At 47.3% G+C, this 24,786-nt stretch overlaps 1 pseudogene; it reads left to right on the top strand.

Annotated features, from left to right (window-relative positions):
* The first annotated feature begins 16,976 nt into the window (after nucleotides 1–16,976).
* LOC141042824 (uncharacterized) overlaps nucleotides 16,977–24,786 on the top strand; it is a 278,307-nt pseudogene continuing 270,497 nt past the window's right edge.

Below are 24,786 nucleotides of genomic sequence, written 5' to 3'. Positions count from 1 at the left end.
CCCGAGGCCCGAGGGCAGCACTCCTGAGACTCCGGGGCGTGTACAGCCCCACTCATTATTACGTGAGAGTGTCACGGGCGGAGACCTTCACAGGCGTGAGCCTTACTTCATATCGCCATACGAGGGCCCCGCCTTGCACCTCCCTTGGCCAGCATTGGGGGCGACCGGAAACCAGGACGACACCAATGGGGCAAAGGGGACGCCAGCTGCACCCTCGGTGACCACGGGTCCTCTGCCGGGGGTAGGCTCTGGAGCACCTCCCCGGCAGAGGGCCTACCTCCGGGGGACGCCTTGCTCCGCGCGGCGCTGGGGTGGGCCTTTGTCCCGGCTTCCTTCCTGCAGTCCCCAGCGTGCCCCTCCTGGCGGGAGGGAGGCCGACGAGCTGGGACCGCCGTCTACTGCTGCAACCTGATCCTCCTGCGCACCATGGTTAGCGTAAGCCTGCTCCTGAGGAATTAGTGGTACCCTGTAGTCGTTGTCGCCAGCGCGGTTGGTGAGGCTTCCGGATGCCTCCTGAAAGGTGCCGGCTTCTAGCGCCTCCTCCTCCTAGCCCGGCTCGAGGAACGAGCCAGGGTCGTCTTCCAGCATGTACTCCTGGTCCACCATGCGGGGCACGTAGGCCTCCGAGGCCGCTGCCTCGAAGACCTTGCCATAGTGCCCCACGCTCCATGTCGCCCGTCCTAGCGTGCCGCCTCGAGGATGGTAGGGTTGCATCCCGCCTAGACCGTAGGTGGCGGCGCTCGTGCCTGCACCCAGCGGAGGTGGCGCGGGCACGAGCGGGCGTACATCTCCGTTGGTTGCGCCGGTGTCGATGAAGCCTGGTGGTGCGCCTGTGGGCACGCAGGCACGGCGTGGTCCGCCATGTGACCCGGCCGCAGCTTGTGGCGTGAGCGGAGTACAGAAGGGTGTCGCTCCAGAAGCCGCGGCGTCCAAGAGCTCGGCGACGCGCTCTAGCAAAGCATCCCGACTGCTCTCCATTAACTGGCATCGCAGCAGCTCTCGAGCCACTGTGAGCGCGACCCTCATGTTCGCCTGCTCCCACCGGGTGTGCGGCGCCATGGCGGCAGCGTGGCTTGAGGCCCTCGCGGCCGCTCGCACTTGTCGTGGAGTAAGAGCAGAGGGTGAGTGACCGCGCTGCCTGCGCCCCGTGGTGTTTGGCGGTGCGCGTGCCGCCTGAGGCGCGGGGTTGAGGTCTTCTTGGGCAGACAGCGCCGCCCGGGCCGGCCAGGCCGCCCAGCGGTTGGTATTGGCTCTTGAGTAGCCGGACATCGGAGCCGTGGAGCGCCGAAGGATCAACGAGCGGATCGGCTGGTGGAAGAAGAGCTCCGGCGCCCCCCTGCTACCTGGCGCGCCAAATGTCATATCACGGGTTCCGGCAAAACCCTCAAGGTTTGAACACTAGGGTGCGCACGAAGATCTCCCCCTACCGATCCATGTCCTAGCTTCGCTGAGATCTCAAGGGCTAACTCGACGAACTCGCAACAGAAGGGACACAAGATTTATACTGGTTCGAGCCACCGTTGTGGTGTAATACCCTACTCCAGTGTGGTGGTGGTGGTGGATTGCCTCTTGGGCTGGGGATGAACAGTACAAGGGGAAGAACAGCCTCCGGAGTCGAGGTGTTCTTGTGCTTGGTGAACTTGTGTGGGTGAGGATTACTCGAGATGAGATGAGATGCCTCCGAATGAGTTATCCCCTACGGTGTTGGCTAGTCCTATTTATATAGGCCCTGGTCCTCTCCCCCAAATATTGAGCGGGAAGGGAGCCAACAACGGCCAATTTGAAAGGGGGCAGCTAGTATAGCTTATCCTGACAAAAGCAGTCTTCGCCTGCAAAAGGCTCTAGTGGTGACGCCGCCTTGGGCTCCATGGTGACCTCCGTCTTGCCGTCCTGCTGGTCTTGGTCTCGTTGCACTGATATGGAAACCTTTGCTTGACGCCTCGGTACTCCGCGCCTGCGCTTGCCTCCTTAGCACCAAAGAGGAAACAAGGACACTGTGCGCGCTGGCGCCCTCCTAGCGCCCGCCTGGTCTCGATCGTCATGGCTCACGTCACGAGAACCTTGCGAGGTTTGCCTTGCCTTGATCTCTCCACCCCTCGTGAGCCAACCTGGTGAGGCCACTCCCGAAGGGGTCTTGTGTTGTCCGCCTCGCGAGGGTCTTGAGTGCTTGTTGGTGAAGATGGGCCGTACGGGCCCGCTCGCAGAGCCACGCCATGGGCCGCAGGCAGGCAAGTCTGGGGACTCCCGTCCCCAGAACACCGACAATTAGTGTTCTGTAAGGCTATGACTTTGCATGAGAAAACCTCGCCTCTCTTTTGAAACTTAGCTGCTCCCATACATGACTCGAACGTTGCTTCAGTCAGGATGGCCGCAGCAGCCTTTGGTAAAAAGGAGCTGGCAGGGGGCTGGCCCCTCTATCTGTTCCCCGACAGACGTAGCTCTCTGACAGACAAAGAGGGTGCCGGCAGGATATCCCGCTGGGGAAAACTCGTTTATTTTATTAAAGAGGCACTCCACCTCTACATGGACATACACATGAACGGGTTCCCGACAAGGTTCATCTTTTTCATTCATATGCTTATACAAGTACAAGCATTACCGAACATAAAGATGGACTTGAGAGATTACATTATTTGAATTAAAATTTGGCAAGTGCCGGCAAGTTTAAGATTGAAAAAAGAAAAGTGTCCCGTAATCCCCTCTTTTTGTTTTCCCTCCTCCGGCACTGCGGCGAAGGAGGAAAAGATGAGAAAAGGAGCACCCAAGCAGGAGCCCACCCCAGTCTTGTCAGGGCCCGTCGGGCACGGCCTGAAAAGACAGGGAGTGGCGAGGCTGTGAAGGAGGAGTGCGGAGGACGGGGCGGCACCTTCTGGTCGCCACCTCCAGAGCCAGCAAGAAGCCCCGGCTTGAGCGCCGGTGGGGTCATCCAACAAAGCTCAGCCGGAAGACTGCTGGAGGCGAGGAGAAGGCACCAAGAGAACATCCCTCCCCGGCTATCACTCGAAGAGGCTGGTGATGATGATGCCGGGGAGGGAGGGGAAGAACGGAAAGACGAGGCGGCAGGTCGAATGTCGGAGGTGAAGGCAAGCACGCCATCATACTCCGACTTGAGCCCCCGCCACCCGCCTTCTCCGTCTTCCCTCGCTTTCCCCTCACCACCGCTGCTCCCGGGAAGCGCCAAGACCCTGGTCCGACGCCTCCAGCGGAGAAACAGCAAGCAGCCGGAATGGCCGGCGGGCTTGAGACGCGCCACTCCCCTCCTTGGTGGGCAGGAAGGCGTGCCTCTCATTGACAACAGCCCCAAGACCTCCAGGAGGGGCAATGCTGGGATTACCAATGATCTCCAGACCCGCCTCCCGGCCGGGCCTCGAAGAGACCAAGAGATTCACCACGCCAAGGACCAGACTCACTCCCCGAGCGCCAACACCAGCATGGGGCAACAATGGCCCCAAGCAGGGGCCCAGGGGCTGACCCCAGGCTCCTCTCTTCGGCATCGTCGGCGGAAGCAGAGGACAAGGAAGGAAGAAGAGAAATGCAAAGATGGATGAATCCGCCCTCCTCCGCCCCTCCTTCTATAGGCGGGACGAGGAGGGGGGCTGCTCCATCAACGGGTAACCACCGCCCTCCTCCGCCAATTCAAGGCGGGCGGACCCACCTCAAGATGCTCTCCCGCACCACGCGCCTCCATTACCTACCCCGCGTGATGCATGCAGCATACGTGGCTAAGTATAAGGGCGCGCTGTGGGAAGAGTAAATTGGCGGTTTCTACCCCGTGCGTTCAAGTCATTCACGGGCCATCGCTGGAGCGACCCCACCACCATTGGCTTTACACCACGTGCGGGGAAATCGGAAACCGTCCCGAAATCAAGACTAATGATGCAGCAAAGGAAACCTCAAGGGGACAACCCCTTCAGCGGTCCTGCCTGTGCACTTATTAGGCCCTACCCTGATGACACTCAGCAGCGCGTTCGGGGCAGGCCCGGGGGCTTCTGCCGGTGCAACAAACCCTGGGTCCATTGCCCAACTGTGAACAGGCACGAGATCAAGATTGAAGCATCAGCTTAAGTCAGAGATTGAAGAACCAAGGGATTTGAGGAGCCAATATGCAGCTCAGAAGGACCAAGATCAAGCCACAGAAGATGGATTTCGGCAAGAGAAGGGCCTCCCTTGCCGGGCAGACGAGCCCGGCAAGGGGCGAGGCCACCACTAGAAGCAGGCAACCAGAGCACCCCGGCAAGATCTGCCAGGGCTCGCGGGGGCTGAACCACCCCACCAACCACTCAAGCATAACCCACGTCATCAATCAGTGTGGTGTCAAGCCGCAAGGTGACTAAGTGGCAGCCATTCACCACATGGCAGCCATTTCCTACAAAAGAAGCCTACAAATGACACCCGTCCTGTGATGTGTCAAAGGAACAGGCACGGCGCTGGCAAGACATCCCGACAAGCCTTGCCGGGCAACCAGTGATGTGACACTAAGCGGTCCATTTAATGCACCCTGTCAGCCCGCAGAGTTAGGTATGATAGCACGGTTTGCTATCATATCACTGAATAATGACTACTTTGCCATTGTGGTGACCCCTTAATATATAAAAGGAGGCCCATGGCACCTATAGGAAGGGTTGGAAAGTTGAAGAACCTGCACCACCGTCTTACGCCTCGCGGCGACCCGAACCTGGTAAATTTCTTGTCTGCTCTTTGCCGTGCTGCCGTGCGCTGGTCTGCTCTTTGTGCAACGCGCCATCCCCCTGCCGAACCAGCAAGGGGCCTATTGGTCCCATAGGTGGCCGTGGATATCTCATGACACACTGACAGCGGCAGCAGCTCAGTCTAATCCAGCTGAGGATTGGTCACCGACCGCGTCAGCGGATCAGGCTGATCTACTGGAGGATCGGGCATCGACACCGGCACCTCCTCCGACACCGGCACCAGCTCTACAAGGAGCACCATCTCTGGCAGCAGCGGCGGCACTACCAGTCGCACTGGCACGGGCACCAGCAATGGCTTCGGCACCTGCACCAACACTTGCATCTGCTCCAGCCCGTGCAGCGGCAACGGAACCAGCAGTTGCACCGGCAACAGACTGGGCTGCAGTTCGCACTTCATATACCAGAGTCCTTACAAAAACCGACATGTCCACCTTCTTCATAAGCATTGGCCGCCCAAGTGCTTCATTCTTTCTTCTATCCATGTTGTTTCACATGATTCACTGTGTTGATCTAACTGTTTGTGTATGTCTTCTTGTTTGCAAATAGAGAATTCCTAGAGGAGCGAGGGAGTCGTTCAACAATCCGGGCGACCATGGCCAAGTTTCTCTTACCATGCGCAGCCTTGGTTTGAATGAACCTGCTCAATATACCGTAAGTACAAAGGATGGTCGCATGATGATTGATGCTAAAGGATGGTCAAGGTTCAAATCTAAATCATATCTTGCGGTAGGGGATGATGTCAAAATCGAACTTTCTCGGCAAGGAGAGCTCGTCCAAATCAACTTTGAAATTCTTCAGTAGGAGCACGCAACTGCCGAACTGATCTATCCTTTGAGAGATTTTGATGTAATAATCTGGCATGGTGAAACAAGTGTCCTGTGTGTATAAGTAGTACGACAGTATTATTTATCACGTCGTATATCGTTGATAGATTTGCAACTCTGATTGTTGGTTAGGAACCGTCGTTCGATTTCATTCTAACAGTTGTTGTGCTTTATTCAATTTGTGTATTCGCGTTGCGGTAACATCTAAAACCAAAGCCGTACCGATCGCTTGCAATATGAAAAGCATTGAGGTAGAACACATGGGCCCCCAAACATGCAGGCCCACCGGCATGTGGCCCAAAGTCCAAAACCGTGAGCATGTCTGAGTATTATATTCTCAGCTGAACCCCCATAATGCCCATGCGTTGTACGTAACATCAAGACGCATTTGTATGAGTATTTTATCTTGTGAGACAAAAGGATGAACGAGGGAAGGCCGTATTTGCAAATGTGGAGAGGTGTGTCGGTACCCTTTTGCAAAATTGCCATAGTTTCCTTCCTATCCGTCAGACATAAATCGGACGGCCTATATTGCAGGATGGCAGGCACACCATCATCACCAACTTGTCTATACTATGCTAAAAAACTCTGTTTTTTATAATTATATATGTTAAATTTATATTTTCCCCTTGATTTTTCTTATGTATAAAGTTGTGATATAAAAGATTTTTATATTTGTTTACAGAGGAAGTATCTCTCTGTCAAAAATATATTTATGTGTAACTAGGTACTCCTATCTTTCTACTTCCTTTCGCTGATATGTGGGGCATCTGGCAACGGGGTCCACGTGCCATGCACCAAATTAGAGTGCACAACTGCACGGTAGACACACCCCGGTCGTAGCGCCGCAGTAATGCACAATGAGCCGTCAAATCACAAAACCCCCCACCTTTCCAGCTTTAGCAGGAAGCTGGACGGACGAAGTGGCAATATTTCACTGGGGCCGAATCCCCTTCTCCCTCGTCTGCTTTTTCAGAGAAAACCCCCTCTCGGCGATTGCATAGGGTTTTCTCGTGGAGAACCAGGTACAAATTCTTCATCCATCCCCGATAAATCCAAGTCCCTTGGTCGCGGGTAATCCTAGGATGGCAGCCGCCGCCGTTGATGCATTTTTCTTCCTACTGAATCTAGTGTGTTTCATTTGAAGTGCCCAAAGTGTGAGGACCCTACAGGTTTCTGCGCCCTCGGCGAGACGCCACACTTGTTCCTTCTCATCCTAACACAGGATTTTAAAACACACACAATAAGTTCCTAGAATCCTCTTTTCTATCTGGGAGGGTGGGTTTTTTTGAACATGCTGTCGACTAATTAGGAAATTTGGATTGCTATATTTGGATAAAAGGTACTAGTACCATGGTCAACACTAACGTGAAGGAGGAAATTATTTCTAGATTTGGATAGGGAATACATTGTGTTCTCATATTATTTTTCCTGCAGTACATTCCTTGCTCTGCCAGAACACATGTACTCAAGATGCTCGGCCTTGCCATAACTGAATACACCAGTTTAATGGTCACAGTGAAGACAAGCCATGGATATAAGTTCCGAGTTGGGTTCATGAACCAAGAAGATCGCTGGTTTTCTTATGGCCGAACTTGGATAAACTTTCTCAAGTGTTACGGACTGAAAGTTGGCGCACAAATGTTGATGGAAATAGCAGAACCTGGTCTCAACTTCACTGCGATCTTGCACCCCGACGTTGTTCCAATGGTTCATCCATGTTAGTTTTGTATCTGGTTCTTGCTTGTTGCCTCGATTACTTCTCAATCCACCTATTCTGTCTAACTTATCACAATTTAACTTTAGAAGTAGCAACGAATCTCTCACGAAGATGCTACTTCTAACTAATATTTTCTTATAATTGGTGGCACATGTAGGTTTTTTCAGAGTTAAGCAGGCTACTCGTTTGTTATTCTATAAGAACTCGGTTGTTACTGATGGCACTGAAGTTGACTGGGACGACATCAACAAGTTCCTACACTTCATTGATCATCTTGAGGTCCTTGTGGGGCACTTTAATGGTGGAAGGCCACGTGGGATATGTGTGCCACTGCTGCACTCGTTGAAGAGGTCCAACTGTGTCCAGAAACTTATGGTACTAGCTGTTTTCTGTTATATATGTTGTTCATAAACTCTTGCTTATACACAGTTTTACAGCTGTGACCTTCTTGAAACAGAAACTGCCCAGTTCTGTTATTCCTATACAGATGCCTGACCATGGTCGGGTCAGACTTGCGCTTGGTCACAACATGATGTTTATGTTGACCTACTCCATTCCCCTTGGAGGTGAAAAGATACTTATTCATGGGTGGTCTCAAATAATGAAGGCCCATCCATCTTGGAGAATAGGACAGAAGATTATGTTCCTGCTTTTCCATGGCTCTAAACCGAATATCCTGTTTATTGACCACATTGCGAGATGAAGCCGCTTTTAGAAGGTTGTGGATGCCTGGGGTGGCGCCTGGGCCTTGTCCTGGGGCTTGGCGGCCTCACCCTTGTTTAATTGTAGGCATAGTAGCACTGTTTGAGGCGTGCTTTGTACGGTTGAACCTGTATAAGTGCTCATACTACTTTCAGCTATGGTTGTTAAGTGCCCCTGATGGTTTTAGTTAAGGTTGGTAAGTCTTCCTGCTGCTTTTACAGTCTGTCGTGTTTCTTCAGTCCTGTCTTCCTCCAGCCGCCAAAACCAAACCAGCGCCGACGGGGCCGCCTGCTTCCGCCTCCCAGGCTGGCTGTGCCTCAGCGCATGGATCGCCGCCCCACCGTCTCCTAAAACGTTAACGCCGACGTCCGAGGCCTCGCTGTCGTCCTCCGCGCGCTTTGGTGCGCTCGCCGCGGCGCCGCCCTCTCGCGTTGTCAACATGGTCAACGAACAAGAGGAATCGGCAAAGGACTGTACGTGGAGAGGATGACAGTAGGGGCCCACCATGTACATGGCGGGACGCAAGGAAGTTCCTCATTTTTTGTTATATATACTCCATTTTCAACGTATGGAAAAAGAAAATGCTTCCTCCTAGTGGTTTCTGGACATCTGGGACCCACGACATTGTCATCGTATATAGTTAATAGACAAGAGAACAACACAAGATTGGTTGACACCTGGGACGTAGCTGCTCGAGCAGTATTTTTTTTGTTATCGTTGAGACAGAGCAGGGTTTCAACTGGGTTGTGGCCCGTCTAGCCCAGTCTTATATTTTATGTTCACCACATGACTAGCCCAGCTATTTTTTCTTTGTGAAAATGAGCCCAGTTTATTTTTTTAAGAATACCCAATCCAGGCCTACTTATTTTTCTACGCCCTGATGGGCTGCAACTCTTTCAAGATGACTGCAAATCTTGAAAGTAATATGAAATGGGCTGTAAATATAAAAACAGATGACAGATTGGCAATTACTTTATATCTTCAATGTACTTTAAATCTGGCTCGACATTTCGGTATTAAAAATAGTTTGGAACCCACAGAAATATGCGAAATTTTGTTTAAATTTTTAACCCTGGCCCTGGCCAACAAAAAAATGGACTCCAAGAAATTGCATAAGAAGTTGCAATGAGCTATATATAAATTATTAAAAAATAGGGAATGGTCTGACTTGTGGGCCTATTAAGTTGACGCGTATGCAAGATTTTTTTACTTATTATATACGTCAACAAACGATTCTAGCACACGTAACCCTCGGATGTCAATCCAACAGTCGTCGTGTTTCTTCAATCTCTGATCTTCTTGCTCCAGCCGCCTGCTCCCGCTTCACGTGGCCGGTTGTGCTGCCGCGCAGGCCTCACCGTCCCCTAGTACTCCCACCGCTGGCTAGGCCATCCCTCTACTCACCCACACCCCCTATTATTCTGCAGCGACGACAGCCTCACACCGCAGCCGAACCAGTGAACCCTCGTACTCCTCTTCGTGTGGGCATCCACTGCCGCGTCTTCCCTGGCTCCACGTCGTCCCCTTCCTAGGCCTCGCCATCGTCGACATGGTCAACGAACGACTTCCATCGAAAGAGTACTGTATGTGGAGAGGCTGACAGCTGGGTCCATGGCCGCAGAAAGGAAGTGCAACCTTATTACGCGTAAAATAATGATTCCTCCACCTCACAACAGGGACCCACCTGACGGGCCACCATATTTAAAAAAAACGTTTCCCCCATGACTGCTGGGACCGACCAGCTACATCTTCGCACGCAAGGAAGTGCGTCCATCTTACGGGAAAAAATGATTTTCCCCCTGACTGTTGGGACCCACCAGCTACATCTTCGCACACAAAGAAGTGCCTCCTTATCCTCCCTCACAGTCGGGACCCACCTGGTCGAAGCGTACGTAGTGTTGTCATTCTGGTCGCGAACATGTACGTACATACTGGTCGATCGATCGGCCTGTCTGCAGGCTGTAGCGATGAACCGTGGCCGAGTAAGGAAGGGCACATGTCGTTGTAGAGGCGCGGAAGTAGCATGTACACGTACGTACAACCATTGTGCAAGAGTGTAAATATGGCCACGTATGTACATATGGGTGGGGTCTCGAACACAAACTAGTGCATACGTACGGTCAGGGCTTGTGTACATGGCTGGGTCGGAACGGAGAAACTGCGTCGTCGTGTTCATCGGGAGCCAACGGGCTTGGATGGAACAGTCGATCGAAACGAGGCCTGGCGTACTGCAGAATAGAGGAAACGGGCTTCTGTTCGACCGGCCACGGTCGAAACATGATCCTGTTCATCGGGAGGGGTCTAGCATACCGCAAAATGGAGGAAACGGACTTCTCTTGGACCTCCTATGGTCGAAACTGGGTCCTATTGATCGGGAGGGGTGTGGCGTACCGCAAAACAGAGGAAATGGACTTGTGTTGGAGCTCTACGGTCGAAATGGGGGTCCTGTTCATCGGGAGGGGTGTGTCATACCGGAAAATGGGACCCCACGGGCAATTGTTCATCTCCACCATCGACTGCCTCCACGGGCTACTGTTCATCCGCCGTCGACCTCTTCCAGCCTCCACCTGCGACTGTTCACCCACAGCGTCTCCCCTCCTGCCTCCACCAGCCACTGTTCATCCACGGGCTCCTGTTCATCCAGCCTCCACCGCTCCTGAAAGTGCAACTAGCCCTGGGTGGTTTTGGTAATTCCTAACAACATATAGCTCATTGAACTAATGCTATTTCAAGATGATCATTTCAGAAAGTTCAATGATTGGCATAGCATGGATTAGGAATGTGGACCCCTCAAAATGCTAAGGACACATATTGGCTCAAGCTCAAGACTCTACATTTTCATTTTAGTGATCCAAGATCACATTGAGTCCATAGGAAAAGCCAATACTATTAAAAGGGGATGAGGTGTTGCTTAATGGCTTTCTTGCTCAAAATGCTTAGTGATATGCTCCAAAAGCCCTCAACCACTTTCTCATATCCACATATGTCCCAAACCAAAACTCAAACTTGGCCCCACCAATTTGATCTATCTGGCGCCACCGAGTTCAGTTTACATAGCCACTGCCAGAAACCCTAGTCACTTTGGTCTCACTGATAGGGATCTCGGTCTCACCGAGATGGTATTGCAAACTCTCTGTTTCCCTTCGTAACGTTTCGGTCCAAACGAGATGAGCGATCGGTCCCACCGAGTTCGCAATGCAAACTCCCTGTTTCCCTTTCGTAACGTTTCGGTCTCACCGAAATGAGCAATTCGGTCCCACCGAGTTTGCCTGACCAGCTCTCTGTTTGCCTATTACAGAAATCGGTCCTACCGAGTTAATGTGAGCGGTCTCACCGAGATTACGTTATGCCCTAACCCTAATGAAATCGGTCCCACCGAGTTGACATGTCGGTCCCACCGAAAAGCCTAACGTTCACATTTGAACAAAATCGGTCTGACCGAGGTTCATGATTCGGTCTCACCGAGTTTGGTAAATTGTGTGTAACGGTTAGATTTTCTGTGGAGGATACATATACCCCTCCACCCACTCTTCATTCATGGAGAGAGCCATCAGAACGTGCCTACATTTCCAGCATACATTTTCTGAGAGAGAACCACCTACTCATGTGTTGACACCAAGATATTCCATTCCAACCACAAGAATCTTGATCTCTAGCCTTCCCCAAGTTGCTTTCCACTCAAATCATCTTTCCACCAAATCCAAATATGTGAGAGAGAGTTGAGTGTTGAGGAGACTATCATTTGAAGCACAAGAGCAAGGAGTTCATCATCAACACACCATCTATTACCTTTTGGAGAGTGGTGTCTCCTAGATTGGTTAGGTGTCACTTGGGAGCCTCCGTCAAGATTGTGGAGTTGAACCAAGGAGTTTGTACAGGCAAGGAGATCGCCTACTTCGTGAAGATCTACCCTAGTGAGGCAAGTCCTTCGTGGGCGATGGCCATGGTGGGATAGACAAGGTTGCTTCTTCGTGGACCCTTCGTGGATGGAGCCCTCTGTTGACTCGTCCAGCCGTTACCCTTCGTGGGTTGAAGTCTCCATCAACGTGGATGTACGATAGCACCACCTATCGGAACCACGGAAAAAAATTCCGCGTCTACATTGTGTTTGCTCCCTCCAAACTCCTCCCTTTACCTTCATATGCAAATGTTTTACATTCCGCTGCTATCCTCTTAAATTCGCATGTGTAGGTTGATTGCTTGACTTGTGCTAAGTTGCTAAAATCTTCCAAGACTTAAAATTGGGAAAAGGCTAGATTTTTATTTGGTCAAGTAGTCTAATCACCCCCCTCTACACATACTTTCGATCCTACAAGTGGTATCAGAGCTTTGGTCTCCATTTGCCTTGATTTCCATAGCTTTTGGTTATCATAGCCTTGGTTTCACAACCTAGGAGAGTCTGGCGTCTAGCGAGGGCAATTACCACCGTAGAGGTCCTTACTTTGATGGTACTAATTTTGCTAGTTGGAAGCATAAGATGAAAATGCATATTCTTGGACATAACCCCGTCGTTTGGGCTATTGTGTGTATTGGCTTGCAAGGTGAATTCTTTGATGGGAGAGAACCGAACCGTGAAGCTACCACAGAAGAGTTGAAGATGCTGCAATACAATGCTCAAGATTGCGATGTCCAATTCAACGGATTGTGCCCCGAAGAATTCAAGAAAATCAGCCTCTTGAGAATGCCAAGGAAATTTGGGATGCTTTGATTGATATGCACAAGGGTACCGACTCTGTCAAGGAATCCAAATTGGATGTGCTCCAAAGTCAACTTGACAAGTTCAAAATGAAGGATGGTTAAGGTGTCGCTGAAATGTACTCTAGGCTTGCTCTCATCACAAATGAGATTGACGGCTTAGGAAGTGAAGAGATGACCGATAGATTCATCATCAAGAAGATCCTAAGAGCCTTGGATGGAAAATATGATACCGTGTGCACATTGATCCAAATGATGCCCAACTACAAAGATCTCAAGACAACGGAAGTCATTGGAAGAATTGTTGCTCAAGAGATGTCACTCATGGATAAGTAAGAGCTTCACAACAAGTCAAGTGGTGCTTACAAACCCTCATGTGATGCTCTTACATCATCAAGTGAGAAACAAACCTTCAATGAAATATTGAGCCTAATGGTGAAGAACTTCAACAAGTTCTACAATAGTAGAAGCAAGGAAAGAAGTTCCAAGTCATGGTCCTACAATGACAAAAGATCTTCGAGTTGTGAGCGTAATTGCTAAAATTGGGGAAGACCCGGATGCTACTCCAATGAGTGTACGACTCCCTACAAAAGAAGAGAAGATTCACCCAAAAGGAGAAGTAGAAGAGAAGAATCACCTCCAAGAGAGAGAAGGAGTAGAGATGATCGTTATGAACGAAGAACCTCTCGGAGAAGTAAAGATTCGGAAAGGAAGGACAAATCATCAAAGAGCTACACAATACAAAGACAACAAGCTCATGTTGGTGAATGGGTATCCGGCTCCGACTCCGACCATCACTCCAAAAGAAGTTATCACTCCGACTCCGAATATACTCAAGATGAAGGTGTTGCCGGTCTAGCACTTGTGTCAACAAACTCCTATGACATATTGGACTCGCCAAATGAAGGAATTGGAAGATGCTTCATGGCTAAAGGCCCAAAGGTATCACACCCCGAGTATGTTGATTTCAATATTGATGAAGATGATTTGCTAGGTGATGATGATTTACTTGTTGACAACTCTAGTGTTGAAAACTATGATGAACTTGCTATTAATCATGCTAATCAAGATAAAACGAATGATGATGATAAGAAGGAGATTGAGCGTCTAACTAAAGAATTAAACACTCTTAAGTTAGCTCATGAAACTACCTTGGAAGATCATCGAGAGCTTTTAAAGATTCATGAGAAGCTACGCTTTGAAAAGCTCAACCTTGAGCAAGAGCATGGGTTCTTAAAAGCAATCAATGATGATCTTCGCAAGAAAATTTCTTCTTACATTGCCAAGCATTTACTCTTGTCTACTTATATGCCACAATTAAAATCTAGCAACAATAGTAAGAAAGATCCTTTCTCTAGTAGTAACAATAATCATGTTAAATCCAATGTTGTTGCTTCTAGTAGTTCTCTTGATTCCACTAATGATTCTCTTAGCCAAGTTACACTTGAGCAAGAAAATAGCTTATTGAAGGGAATTATAGAGAAAGGTGTTTACAAGAGCCTTGCTGGAAGTAAGCAATTTGAGGAAATTGTACGCAAGCAAGGAAGGCACCGGAAGAATCAAGGTGTTGGTTTTGAACGTAAGTTCAATGCCAATGGAGTTGAGTGGGAAGAAGATCAATACCCAAAGACGAAGTTTCTTCCTCAACAAGAGAAGTATGATCCTACTTCTTTCCAAGAGACACAAGCTCAAGATGATCTTCCACCACAAGACCACAAGCAAAAGGGCAAGGACAAGCTTCAAGAGGAGATTGATGCATTTGAAGAAGCTCCTAAGGCCTTGGTCAAGTGGGTTCCCAAGACTACATCAAGTTCTACTTCATCAAGTACGACTACAACTCCAAGGATTCCCATCAAGATGATGTGGATCCCAAAGAAGAAGAACTAGAGAGTTCTTGAGGGCGACTCCGCCAACATACTTGACTCATATCATTTTGGCGAGGAAAAGTGGAAACAACTTCCACACCTTGCACTAGTTCAAGGAGTCACAAACCCTCTTGTTGGTAACACAAGGGACAATGTAACCTAATGCTTTCATGGACATCATCTTTGTGAACATCACTCTATGTCTATGGATATCCTTGTTTGTTCCTTGTGGGACTAACCCGTGTAGGTATTGAAAGTGCAACTCACTCCAATGGATTGCTCCAAATGATCTACATCAACATTGAGCATCCACATCTTCAACGTCTACATGAAGTCATCATCGACAAAACCCAAGGTTAGTTCATCCCTCTTAGGGGGGATATCACATCTAGGGGGGGCTTTACTCTAACAATTGAGCTAAAGCAACTCTAATGGTGTGAACACAACAATGCTTATTGTAAAATTGGTAACCCCACTTGAGCTTAAACGATGAGTATGACCGATGATCAAATGTTCTCATTTGACTCCTAAGTAAATATACTCATATATACATGACCTAGTCATCGCCAATTGCTTGATAGATGCTAGAGTGTTTGTGCATGCTTTGTCACATATTTCATTTTCCATTTTATTGTGTGAGCATGTTGATTGCATATTTTACTCATTCGAGGACATCCATTTGTTGCTTTGATTGTTTGGCTTTTTCTCTTTTGCCAAATGGATGGACAAGAATGCCTAAGAACCTCCTCTAGCTACCTAAGCTTTTCTCGTCTCAAACTCTATTCATGCAACATCACAAAGTTTGATCAAGTCAGATTCGAACCACTCTGTGTGAGGAGCACTCGGAGTCCCCGATTCGTCATAGACTTAAACTTCCAAAACCTCTCTGTGCATTTCGGTCTGACCGATCCATCCACTTCGGTCACACCGAGTTCACTGAGTTGATCTAGGTTTTCAATCTCGATGCAACAGATTAGAACTTTTTTGTCACACCGAGTTGCAGTAACCGCTTGCGATTATGCATCTCGGTGCCACCGAGTTGTTCCACTCGGTCACACCGACAGGGTCAGGATATATATACCGACGGGTGAGATTTTTGAAATTTCTTCAAAAAACCCTCAACCCGCGCGTGCCCTGCTCTGCCGCCTCGGGTCTCCGGATCATCCTCTCATCGCCAGTGACCTCCCACCGTTGGTCTCCGTCGCCGTCAATGGATTTCAACGCCGCCATTGCCGCCGTAGCGAGCTCATCACCGAACTAGGGTATGATATCGAAACTTTGTGTTGTTCTTACCTCTGATTCTTAGCACAAAGCAAATGCCATGTTCTATCCAAAGAAAACCTCCCTTAGATTAGGTTTCATTCGAAAATTTAGGTTTAGGATTCCGCCGAACTCATCTCGGACCGACCGAGTTGTAGAAATCGATCTCACCGATTTGGCTTAGGCCATAGCACTTGCACTTTTCGGTCTGACCGAAAGTTGCAAATCGGTGCGACCGAGTTCAACTCTCTGTGAAACCCTAGCAATCTCGGAGTCACCGAACTATGACCCGGTCTGACCGAGTTCACTAGTTTAGACTCCAAAAGTCGCTTCGGTGTCACCGAGTTTATCAAATCGGAAATGCTTTATGTGGAGAACTAAAACTAAGTTTTTGACTCGTCTGTTTTGCAAAAACTCTGTACTTTGTGATGCTGGTCCACTCTACCTCATCTATATCTATTCACATGGTCTGCTGTCAGTTTGCTTTGCCAGTATGTCTGATCAGAGTGATAGCCAGAACAAGTCAGGAGAGCAAGTGCACATGAGTGAGGGTACTAGTCCCTCTAGCAGCTATGATGAGGGCAGCAGGAGCACTCCAAGCAATTTTCCCAAAGCAGCTACAAGGTCAAGGAAGAAGAGAACCTCAGACTCAAAGGATGAGGATTATGTGGCTGTTGAGGAAGAGGTCAGCTCCAAAAAGAAAGTGCTCCAACAAAACCTGGTATGCACAAGAAAGCACCTGCCAAGAGAGTTCCTATGTCTAAGGCCAGAGCCTCCACTCATGAAACTTCCAAGCCAACTGGTGGTGAGGCTGCTGGTGAGGGAAAGAATAAAAAGGAAAGGAAGAGAGGAAGATGGTGCAAGAAGGTGGATCCAATGGCAGAATTTGAGAGGCATTCATCTGATGAAGAAGAGGAAGAATAAGAAGATGTTGCACCAGCACCAAAGTCTCAAAAGCTGATGGGGGATGCCATCAAGTCTGGGGCTGCCCTCAAAGCCCAAGACTACCCCCAAAGCTTCTGCTCCAGCTCCAAAGCCCAAGAGGAGCACAAGGAACATTTCTGCTGCTGAGAAGAACAAGGCCCAGTGCCTGAGATGGATGAAGAAGATGCTGAAGCCCAAGTGCTTAGGAAGCTCAAACCAAAAATTCCAGATCATGATGACAATCATCCTGTGGCCGAAGACATGAAGATCAGGAAAGATGCAGGTCTCAGACTTTGGAGACCAAGTGACCCTTATGCTGTGAGAAGAAAGACTACTGTGGACTACCGGTTCCATATATACCAAAGAGTAGCAAGATTTCTATGAAACCATATTGATTGACAAGAAGCCCATAGTCTGTGATATGAAGTGGGCTGATTGGGAGTACATCGATGAGAATGAAGACCATTTTCCAGGTGTGCATGAGAGCTTCAGAGCATGTGGAGTTGACAAGTTTGTGAGTGAGAAGCTAACCAAGTGGAATGATGAACTCATCATGCAATTCTACTCCACAACTCTTTTCTATCCTGATGGAAGAATAGTTTGGATGTATGAGGGTACAAGGTACCAATCTACTGTTGATGAGTGGGCCAAATTGGTCAATGCCCCTGAAGAGCATGAAGATGACTTGGATGTCTATGCCAAGAAGAAGAAAGACCACAACTCTATGGCCAACATGTACAAGGAGATTCCAGACAAAGCCTTGGAAACTCATAGGTTTGGGTCCGTTCATTACTTGTTGTCTGGATTAGCTACTATCAACACCATATTGAGGCATACATTGTTGCCCAAATCTGGAGACCACAAGATGATCAGAGCTCATTCAATCAACTTGCTGCAGATATTTGATGTGCCTCGGAAATTCAAATTTATGAGCCTGATTGTTGAAACAATCAAGAGGACAGCTGCAGATCAGAAGAGATCTTGTGGGTATGCGCCACATATTCAGGTGCTCATCAACTCCAAGATGGGCATAGGCACTTATCTTTTGGACAAGGAGCATCTACCTTTGAGACCAGATTTTTAGGACAACACTGTTGTGATGAATGAAGAAGATCCCACATCTGTGCAAGCACAAGAAAAGAGAGAGAAGGCAAAGGCTGAAAAAGCTAGAAAGATGCCAAGTGTTGAAGAGGCATCTCAAGTGTTTCTGAAGAGCAAACAGATTAGCTTGCTTATCTGATTCAACCAACTTTGAGGATTGAGAAGGGCTTGGCCACCCTGACTCAAAATCAGGAGAGCTTGGAGAGGATAATTGAGACAAAGTTCTATGATCTTGATCTTAAAGTGACTGAGATGCAGACAGCTGTTGAGCAGCTCCAGGAAGAAGCTGAGGAGAGGAAAGGGCAGGCTACCACAGATGCCTTTCAGAGAGTGGCCCGAGGTCAGAGGTTTGCTGCGGTGCCCATGGTTGATACTAGCACTACAAAAAAAGACACTTCCGTGATGATACGTGTTTGTCACAGCAGGTCACGTTTTCTGTCATGCATGTACATCCATGACGATTTTATGATAGAATCAAGATAGTCATACATGTGCTGTCGTAGAAGTATTCCATGACATTACCAAAATTATCATCATGGAAATGTTCACTTCCATGACGATAAATGCCGCATCATGGAAGTGCTTTCGTCAAGGGTGACCGAAACGTGGCATCCACCGTAATGGGTCGCCGTTAAGCTATCGGGTCCGGTTATGGATCCGATAACCCGCTAACAACCACGACCAATGACGATTTTCCACGTGTAAAATTCTCATTGGCTGACGGAACCACGTCTCACCTCCGCGTCGGCACAGGTGTCACTCATCCAATGGGCGAGATGCACCTATGATATGTTGACACGTGGACCGGTCCAAAAGTGGCCCATAAAGATTAAATGGGCCGGCCCAACTAAAGGCCCATGAGATTTCACCGACCATAATGGGCCGGCCCAGCTAATGGCCCACGAGATTTCGCTGACCATAATGGGCCGGCCCAGCTAAAGGCCCACAAGATTTGAGGACACTAATGGGCCGACCCGTTAACATGCTGCCATGTTTTGGGCCAAATGTCGGCCCATAATTGATCTGGTCCATTAACAGCCTGCCACGTTTCGGGCCCAATAAAGGCCGATACAAGATCCGGCCCGTTAAAATCCTACCACGTTCTGGGCCAAATTATGGCCCAGATCAGATCTGGCCCTTTAAGAGGCTTTGGGCTAAATTATGGCCCATATTAGATTCGGTCCTTCAACTAGACGCTATGCTTTTGGGCCCACTTGCTAAAGGCCCATTTAGTAATTCGGCCTGATATTAGTTTCGTCCTGTTAAAGGCATGTTTAACATTTCGACCTGTTAAAAGCCCGTCATATAGTTGGGCCTATCTACGGCCCGGTTTGCATCCAGCCTGCTCACAGCCGATAATCGGATTGGGCCAAACAAGGACCGAGACAATTTTGGCTTGTTAACGGCCCGTGATGTGATTGGCACAATCATGGGTCGGGGTCTATTTCAGCCTGCTGCCGGCCAGTGAGCTGTTCGGCACGTTTCAGGCCCAACCTACTTTTCAGCCTCCTAAAAGCCCATTGGGTTTTCTTGCGAAAATAGGGCCGGCGGTTTACTCGGCCTATTAGAGGACCAAATCTACTAGTGGGGTAGTTTACATTTAGGCCTATTAACGTACCGATTATGTAGTGATTTGCATGACGACCCGATTATGTACCATAATTTTACGGTTTGGCCGGTTTACTGTGAAGACAGGATATATATATACAGTAAAATAACTGCAGCATCATGAATAAGAAAAACCAAGACTATACAATAAAGAAATTATAGCATATTACATCCACTGGGCATCAAAGTTCGCCACTATGATAATAAAGCACAAGCAGACAGCAGATTACATACACTGGGCATCAAAGATCACCACCAGTGCAAATAAACATGCTGACAAAGTAATATACAAAATAGAGTTCAAGAAAGTTTAGCCCTGCTCGGGAGGTGCAGCGCAAGCAGCTGACCAAGCTGATGAGACTGCGCTTGTTTGACACTTATATCCTCCTCACTCTGAAAGATAAACAAGTAGACAGATGACAAGTTTTGCACATATAAGTATCAGTGCTGACAATTCATCACATTTCTTACTGACGAATAAAGTGACACAGTTTAAAATAGCATTAACACAATATGGTATTGTTCAGGTTAAGACATGGCAGGAAATGACATTGTGAAGGAGTTGGTAGCTTCACGACACCACTGGATTACAGATCAAGAACTCATAAGTATCAATGGTTAGTGTGTTGTCAATTTATCCCATTTCAGATTGGCAAATAAAGAGACGGTTTAAATAATAGTAGAATGATATGACATTGTTCATAGTTAAGACATTGCAGAATATGACATTGTGTTGTAGTGGGTAGGTTCACCACACCACTGGATTATGGATCAAGAACAGAAGCATACATGCAGTGCAAAAGAAGATCACTTGCTCTGTATAGTTTAATTTACATGGTATGAAGAAGGAACTTGGTTGTACAACTGAAAACTTAAATTGAGAAGGACAAACTTTTGTTTATGAACTACATAATAAACTTTAAACATACAATTTGATGCAAACACCAAAAACAGTTGTTGCAGTCATGCCTAACCAAATGTACACAACAAAGTTTGAAGGCTTGAGAAGGACAAACTTACATTATTGGTGAAGACAGGCTCTATAAAGCCCTTGCCCATGCTGATGGGGGGGAAATTCAAGAATTTTAGCACAAAATCTTCTTCATAAGCATTGCCTTTAATCTACATTTTGTAAAGAGTAAATATAGATGTGATCATATAAGAAAAAATGGAGAATATTTAAGATAAGATGAAGAGTGATGCTACATAACCAAGTAGCTATAAATGTAAGTACAGCGATACAGGCAAAACGTACATCCAAGAGCAATCCAGAGCTAAACTTCTTCAGGACCATCGGTGTTATCCAACCTTATGGTAAGAGTAAATATAGATCTGATGCGTAGAAAATGAAGGGCAAAGGAAAATAAGCTGCTGAGTGATGGTACATGAACAACTACCTGTCAATATAAGTACACTGATAAAGGACAACAGGTACTTACAAGAACAATGCAGAGCTAAAAAATTTCATTGGCATTGGATATATTCTACACTAATGTAACCATTCATACAGATCAGATAATTTGGAGCGAACAATTGATACGCAAGCTATCATGCATACTGCTGTCACATAATGAACCGGGTATGAATGCAAGTACAGTGATACAGGACAACAGGTACTAACAAGAGGAAAGCAGCGGGCAGCATATTTTCGATATCCTGTTGTTATTTTCAAATCGGAATTCTTCTCCGAGCTGATTTCCTGCAAAAAAAGATCCGTAAGGGACATGCGAAAAAGTAGAAGTTCAAATTTTCATGTGATATCATAGACAGTACCTCATCCCGGGAACGAGACCAGTGCATAACAGGGTTTTTCCATTCAATGTCTTCTAAATTTAGCACAGGAGACTTCACCGGAAATTCGTTTATAGACTTGCCATCAAAGTGTGATTTCCTCAGGTAACACCGATACTGCTGCAATGCTTCCTTGAAAAGCGCAAGCAAGCTTTTCTCATCATGACTATCTAGATTGACCCTCACCTACTTACAACAATGTAATGTAAATCATTGATGTGTTCAATCAGCAGAAAACAGGAAAATAATCACCATGAATAATAGCACTTACACGTAAGTGGGACAGGAAGATGTGAAAATGGTGTTTGTCTTCACTATAATCTTCGCATGATGGGAATATATGCACGTAGTCCCTAACAACATTGAAAGCATTGTCTTTAAAACTAGGAATAACTGGAATGGGGTTCCAATCCGCAGGAATTGGCCGTCTCTACAGTTGGGATAGGTCTTCGGCCGGTGGACTTGTTGTACTTTTTGCTGGAGTGGGATTTTTCTGTGGTACGGCTGGTGCTATGGCAACTGAAATCGGCATACCTTTTGCTGGAGTGCAGGTCCTGTGTGGTGGGGCTAGTGGTGTGGCCAGTGAAGTATGGGTACAGTCTGCTGGAGTCGGTCCTACGTTTTTTTCACTGGTTGTACAACCAATATAAGTGGGGTGATGTCTGATTTCTCCAGCACCACCACGTTTTTCAAGGACTTTGCTGGTGCTCCTTCAGGTTCGGCGATCACCCTCTTCCTTTTTGATGTCTGATGCACAAGAACAACATTTGAGTGGAAAAACATGGTATGATGATAGATGGAATATGTATTGATATTGGATAGGCATGGCATCTTGACATATATGATCGTTAAACTAAGCAGATGGTGGTGCAACAAAGTAGAAGAAATGCAAGACAACATATGCAAGATACGCACAATCAATAAAACCTTGCCAAATTAGAACAGGCACCTTGATGGGTGAACAGGACAGGTCATCTGCCTTTGACTCCTTGAGGTTAGAATAGTCATTAGGATCATATTCTGAACAAGAATCTACACGTGGGGATCGTATGAGTCTCATTGCATCCAAAATGGCACTCCATGCCTTGGTGCCAATTTTGTAAGTCGTTGCAGTGTTCCACAATATTCTTCTGATGCACGGATTCTGATATTCACTGTAATTATGTATAATATCTGAGAACCATGAAAACATAAATAGTAGTGAGATTATCTTTGTAATGCAGATGATATTCTAATATAGGGGCGCCCATGTAAACCCTTGTGTGCTATCACTGGATTCTAATGAGAGAGCTCATGTGTGTTGTAATATGGTGCGTGCATTAATATAATCTGGCACAAGTACACAAAAAATAGTTCCAGAAGTAAGGATAGTTGGCAGATGATAGGTTCATAATATACTGTATAGAGAGTTTATTGCCAAACCATGATAACAAGAGCACACAACAACTAGGCAGATCGTAGTGTACATAAAAGGGGTACACCATAACCACGATATATAAATCCGGAAAGTGGAACTGGCTGGAAAATACGGTGTTGAATTGTCGCTACTAATTGAAAGCCTATCGATCACGTACAGGCCAGCTCTATCAGCTGTTGACTGCAGATGTCCCTGCACCCCTTCCGGACAAAGAACATACTATACGTACTAAATACAGAATAACAAAAGAGGAACATGTTAAATAACAGAAGAGGAAGCATATTCTTGAGGTTCCGCTTCATTGCATACTATGTTGGTTGCCCACTCATGATGAATCACAGTGCCCAAAGAAATGCAATTCCATGCTATCTCTCTATATGTGGCCACATGCATTTGGAAAATCAAGTGGGAGCATTACCTGACCAATTAAATGTGTGTCTGTTAACTAATATCAGTATCATATCACAATTTGTATTTGAAGAAGTAAGCTTTGGACTTATGATTGGTGTGTTGTTTAGGTTCAAGAGTGGACTGCTGCTAGTGCTGACACATCGCAGCTACACAGATCATAGTGTAGATATAACCGGAAAACCGTAAGCATCAGGAGTAAAATCAGCAAAGTGGAACTTGCTGGAATATATGTGCTAGTATTACCGGTACAGCTAGAAAGGCTTCGGATACCAGCTCTCTTCAACTGAAGGTCCAGTACTGTTAATATCAGTGTAACTCTCAAAGGCGACACAGCTCCCCGCATTTCCTTGCTACTCGTATAGGATTCAAGTGGGTAGGCCACTACAAATCCTATTCCTATGTTTACAAAATCCTACGAATCAAAGAGCCCGAAGAGTTCAAAGTGTCCATCACAACCGACCGTATAGACCTCTACACTGCAAATGTCCCTGCTCATCTTCACTACAAGGAACATACTGTACTACTATCATACTCCCTCCGTTCCAAAATATAAGTCTTTGTAGAGATTTCCACTATGGATCACATATAGATGTATACAGATACATTTTAGAGTGTAGATTCACTCATTTTGCTCCATATGTAGTCCATGGTGGAATCTATACAAAGACTTGTATTTAGGAACGGCGAGAGTACTTATTAAAGAAGAATGGAAGAGGAACATGCTAAAGAAGAGCAAGCAGACTTTGGATAATAAAATGTTCGCTGCGCAGTGCCCACACATGATGAACCAGAGCGCATTAAGAATGCAACTCCCTGTTGTCTCTCTATATGTGGTGCACGTGCTTTTCGAAAGTAAAGTAGGAACATTAGCTGACCAATTAAATGTTATCTATTTTAGTAATATCAGTATCATATCAGATTCGTATTTGAGCAACAAGTTTGGAATTATGAGTGGCACGTTGTTTAGCTTGATGGATTCAGGAGCAGTGCTAAGCAGGTACAATGATGGTACTGAATATAAAGGCATGTCTGCATCGAAGTCGCGTGACTTTTTTCATTTGGGTCAATCGACCATTTCAGGCGGTTGGATGAAGATCCTACGTCTCCTAACCCTTCTTCTTCCTCGTCTCCGATTCTTCCCATATAGAACACTGCACGGGCCGCCGGCCGAACCACCGGCCCCCACCGCCTGTGTTCCTCCGCCACCCCCACCTCCACCCCCGCCCCCACCCGCGTCGAGTTTTCTTCGTTCGGTGAGGCCCCACCACCGCCCCCACAACCACCGTCCCCACCCGAGCCCCTTCCTTCGCACCGGCGAACTCCGGCGAGCTCTATAAAATTGACTCACCCAATTTTGAAATTTAGTCTACTGTCATTTAACTAGTGTGGAATATAAAAGGGGAAAACCATAAGCATTGCGAGTATAGTGTTGAGCGTGCCATGGCGGATGTGAAGGTGCAAACCGGACAAAGGCAACTTCGCAACCAATGTTTGCTTTCAACTAGCAAGTAAGTGATGGAAAAGAAATCAGAGTAAAGCAGTGGCGATCTATTTTCTTGCTACGATAAATAAGTTGAGCAGATACGAAAGAGTACCGCCTCTGGTGCGGCGCCGTGTATGCATCTGTTGAAAATTTGACGGTGCTACGGTAGTGTAAGTGCATCTAGTGCCACCCCTATTTGGTTTTGGAGTATTGACGATAAACCTGGTTGAGGGACTAATGTGTTTGTGAGAATTGCAGGATAACACAGGCAGTAGT

This window comes from Aegilops tauschii, chromosome 3, assembly GCF_002575655.3.
Source record: "Aegilops tauschii subsp. strangulata cultivar AL8/78 chromosome 3, Aet v6.0, whole genome shotgun sequence".
Taxonomy (NCBI): Eukaryota; Viridiplantae; Streptophyta; class Magnoliopsida; order Poales; family Poaceae; genus Aegilops; species Aegilops tauschii.
The sequence above is the reverse complement of the archived record's forward strand: the minus strand, read 5'-3'. Positions and strand labels throughout refer to the sequence as shown.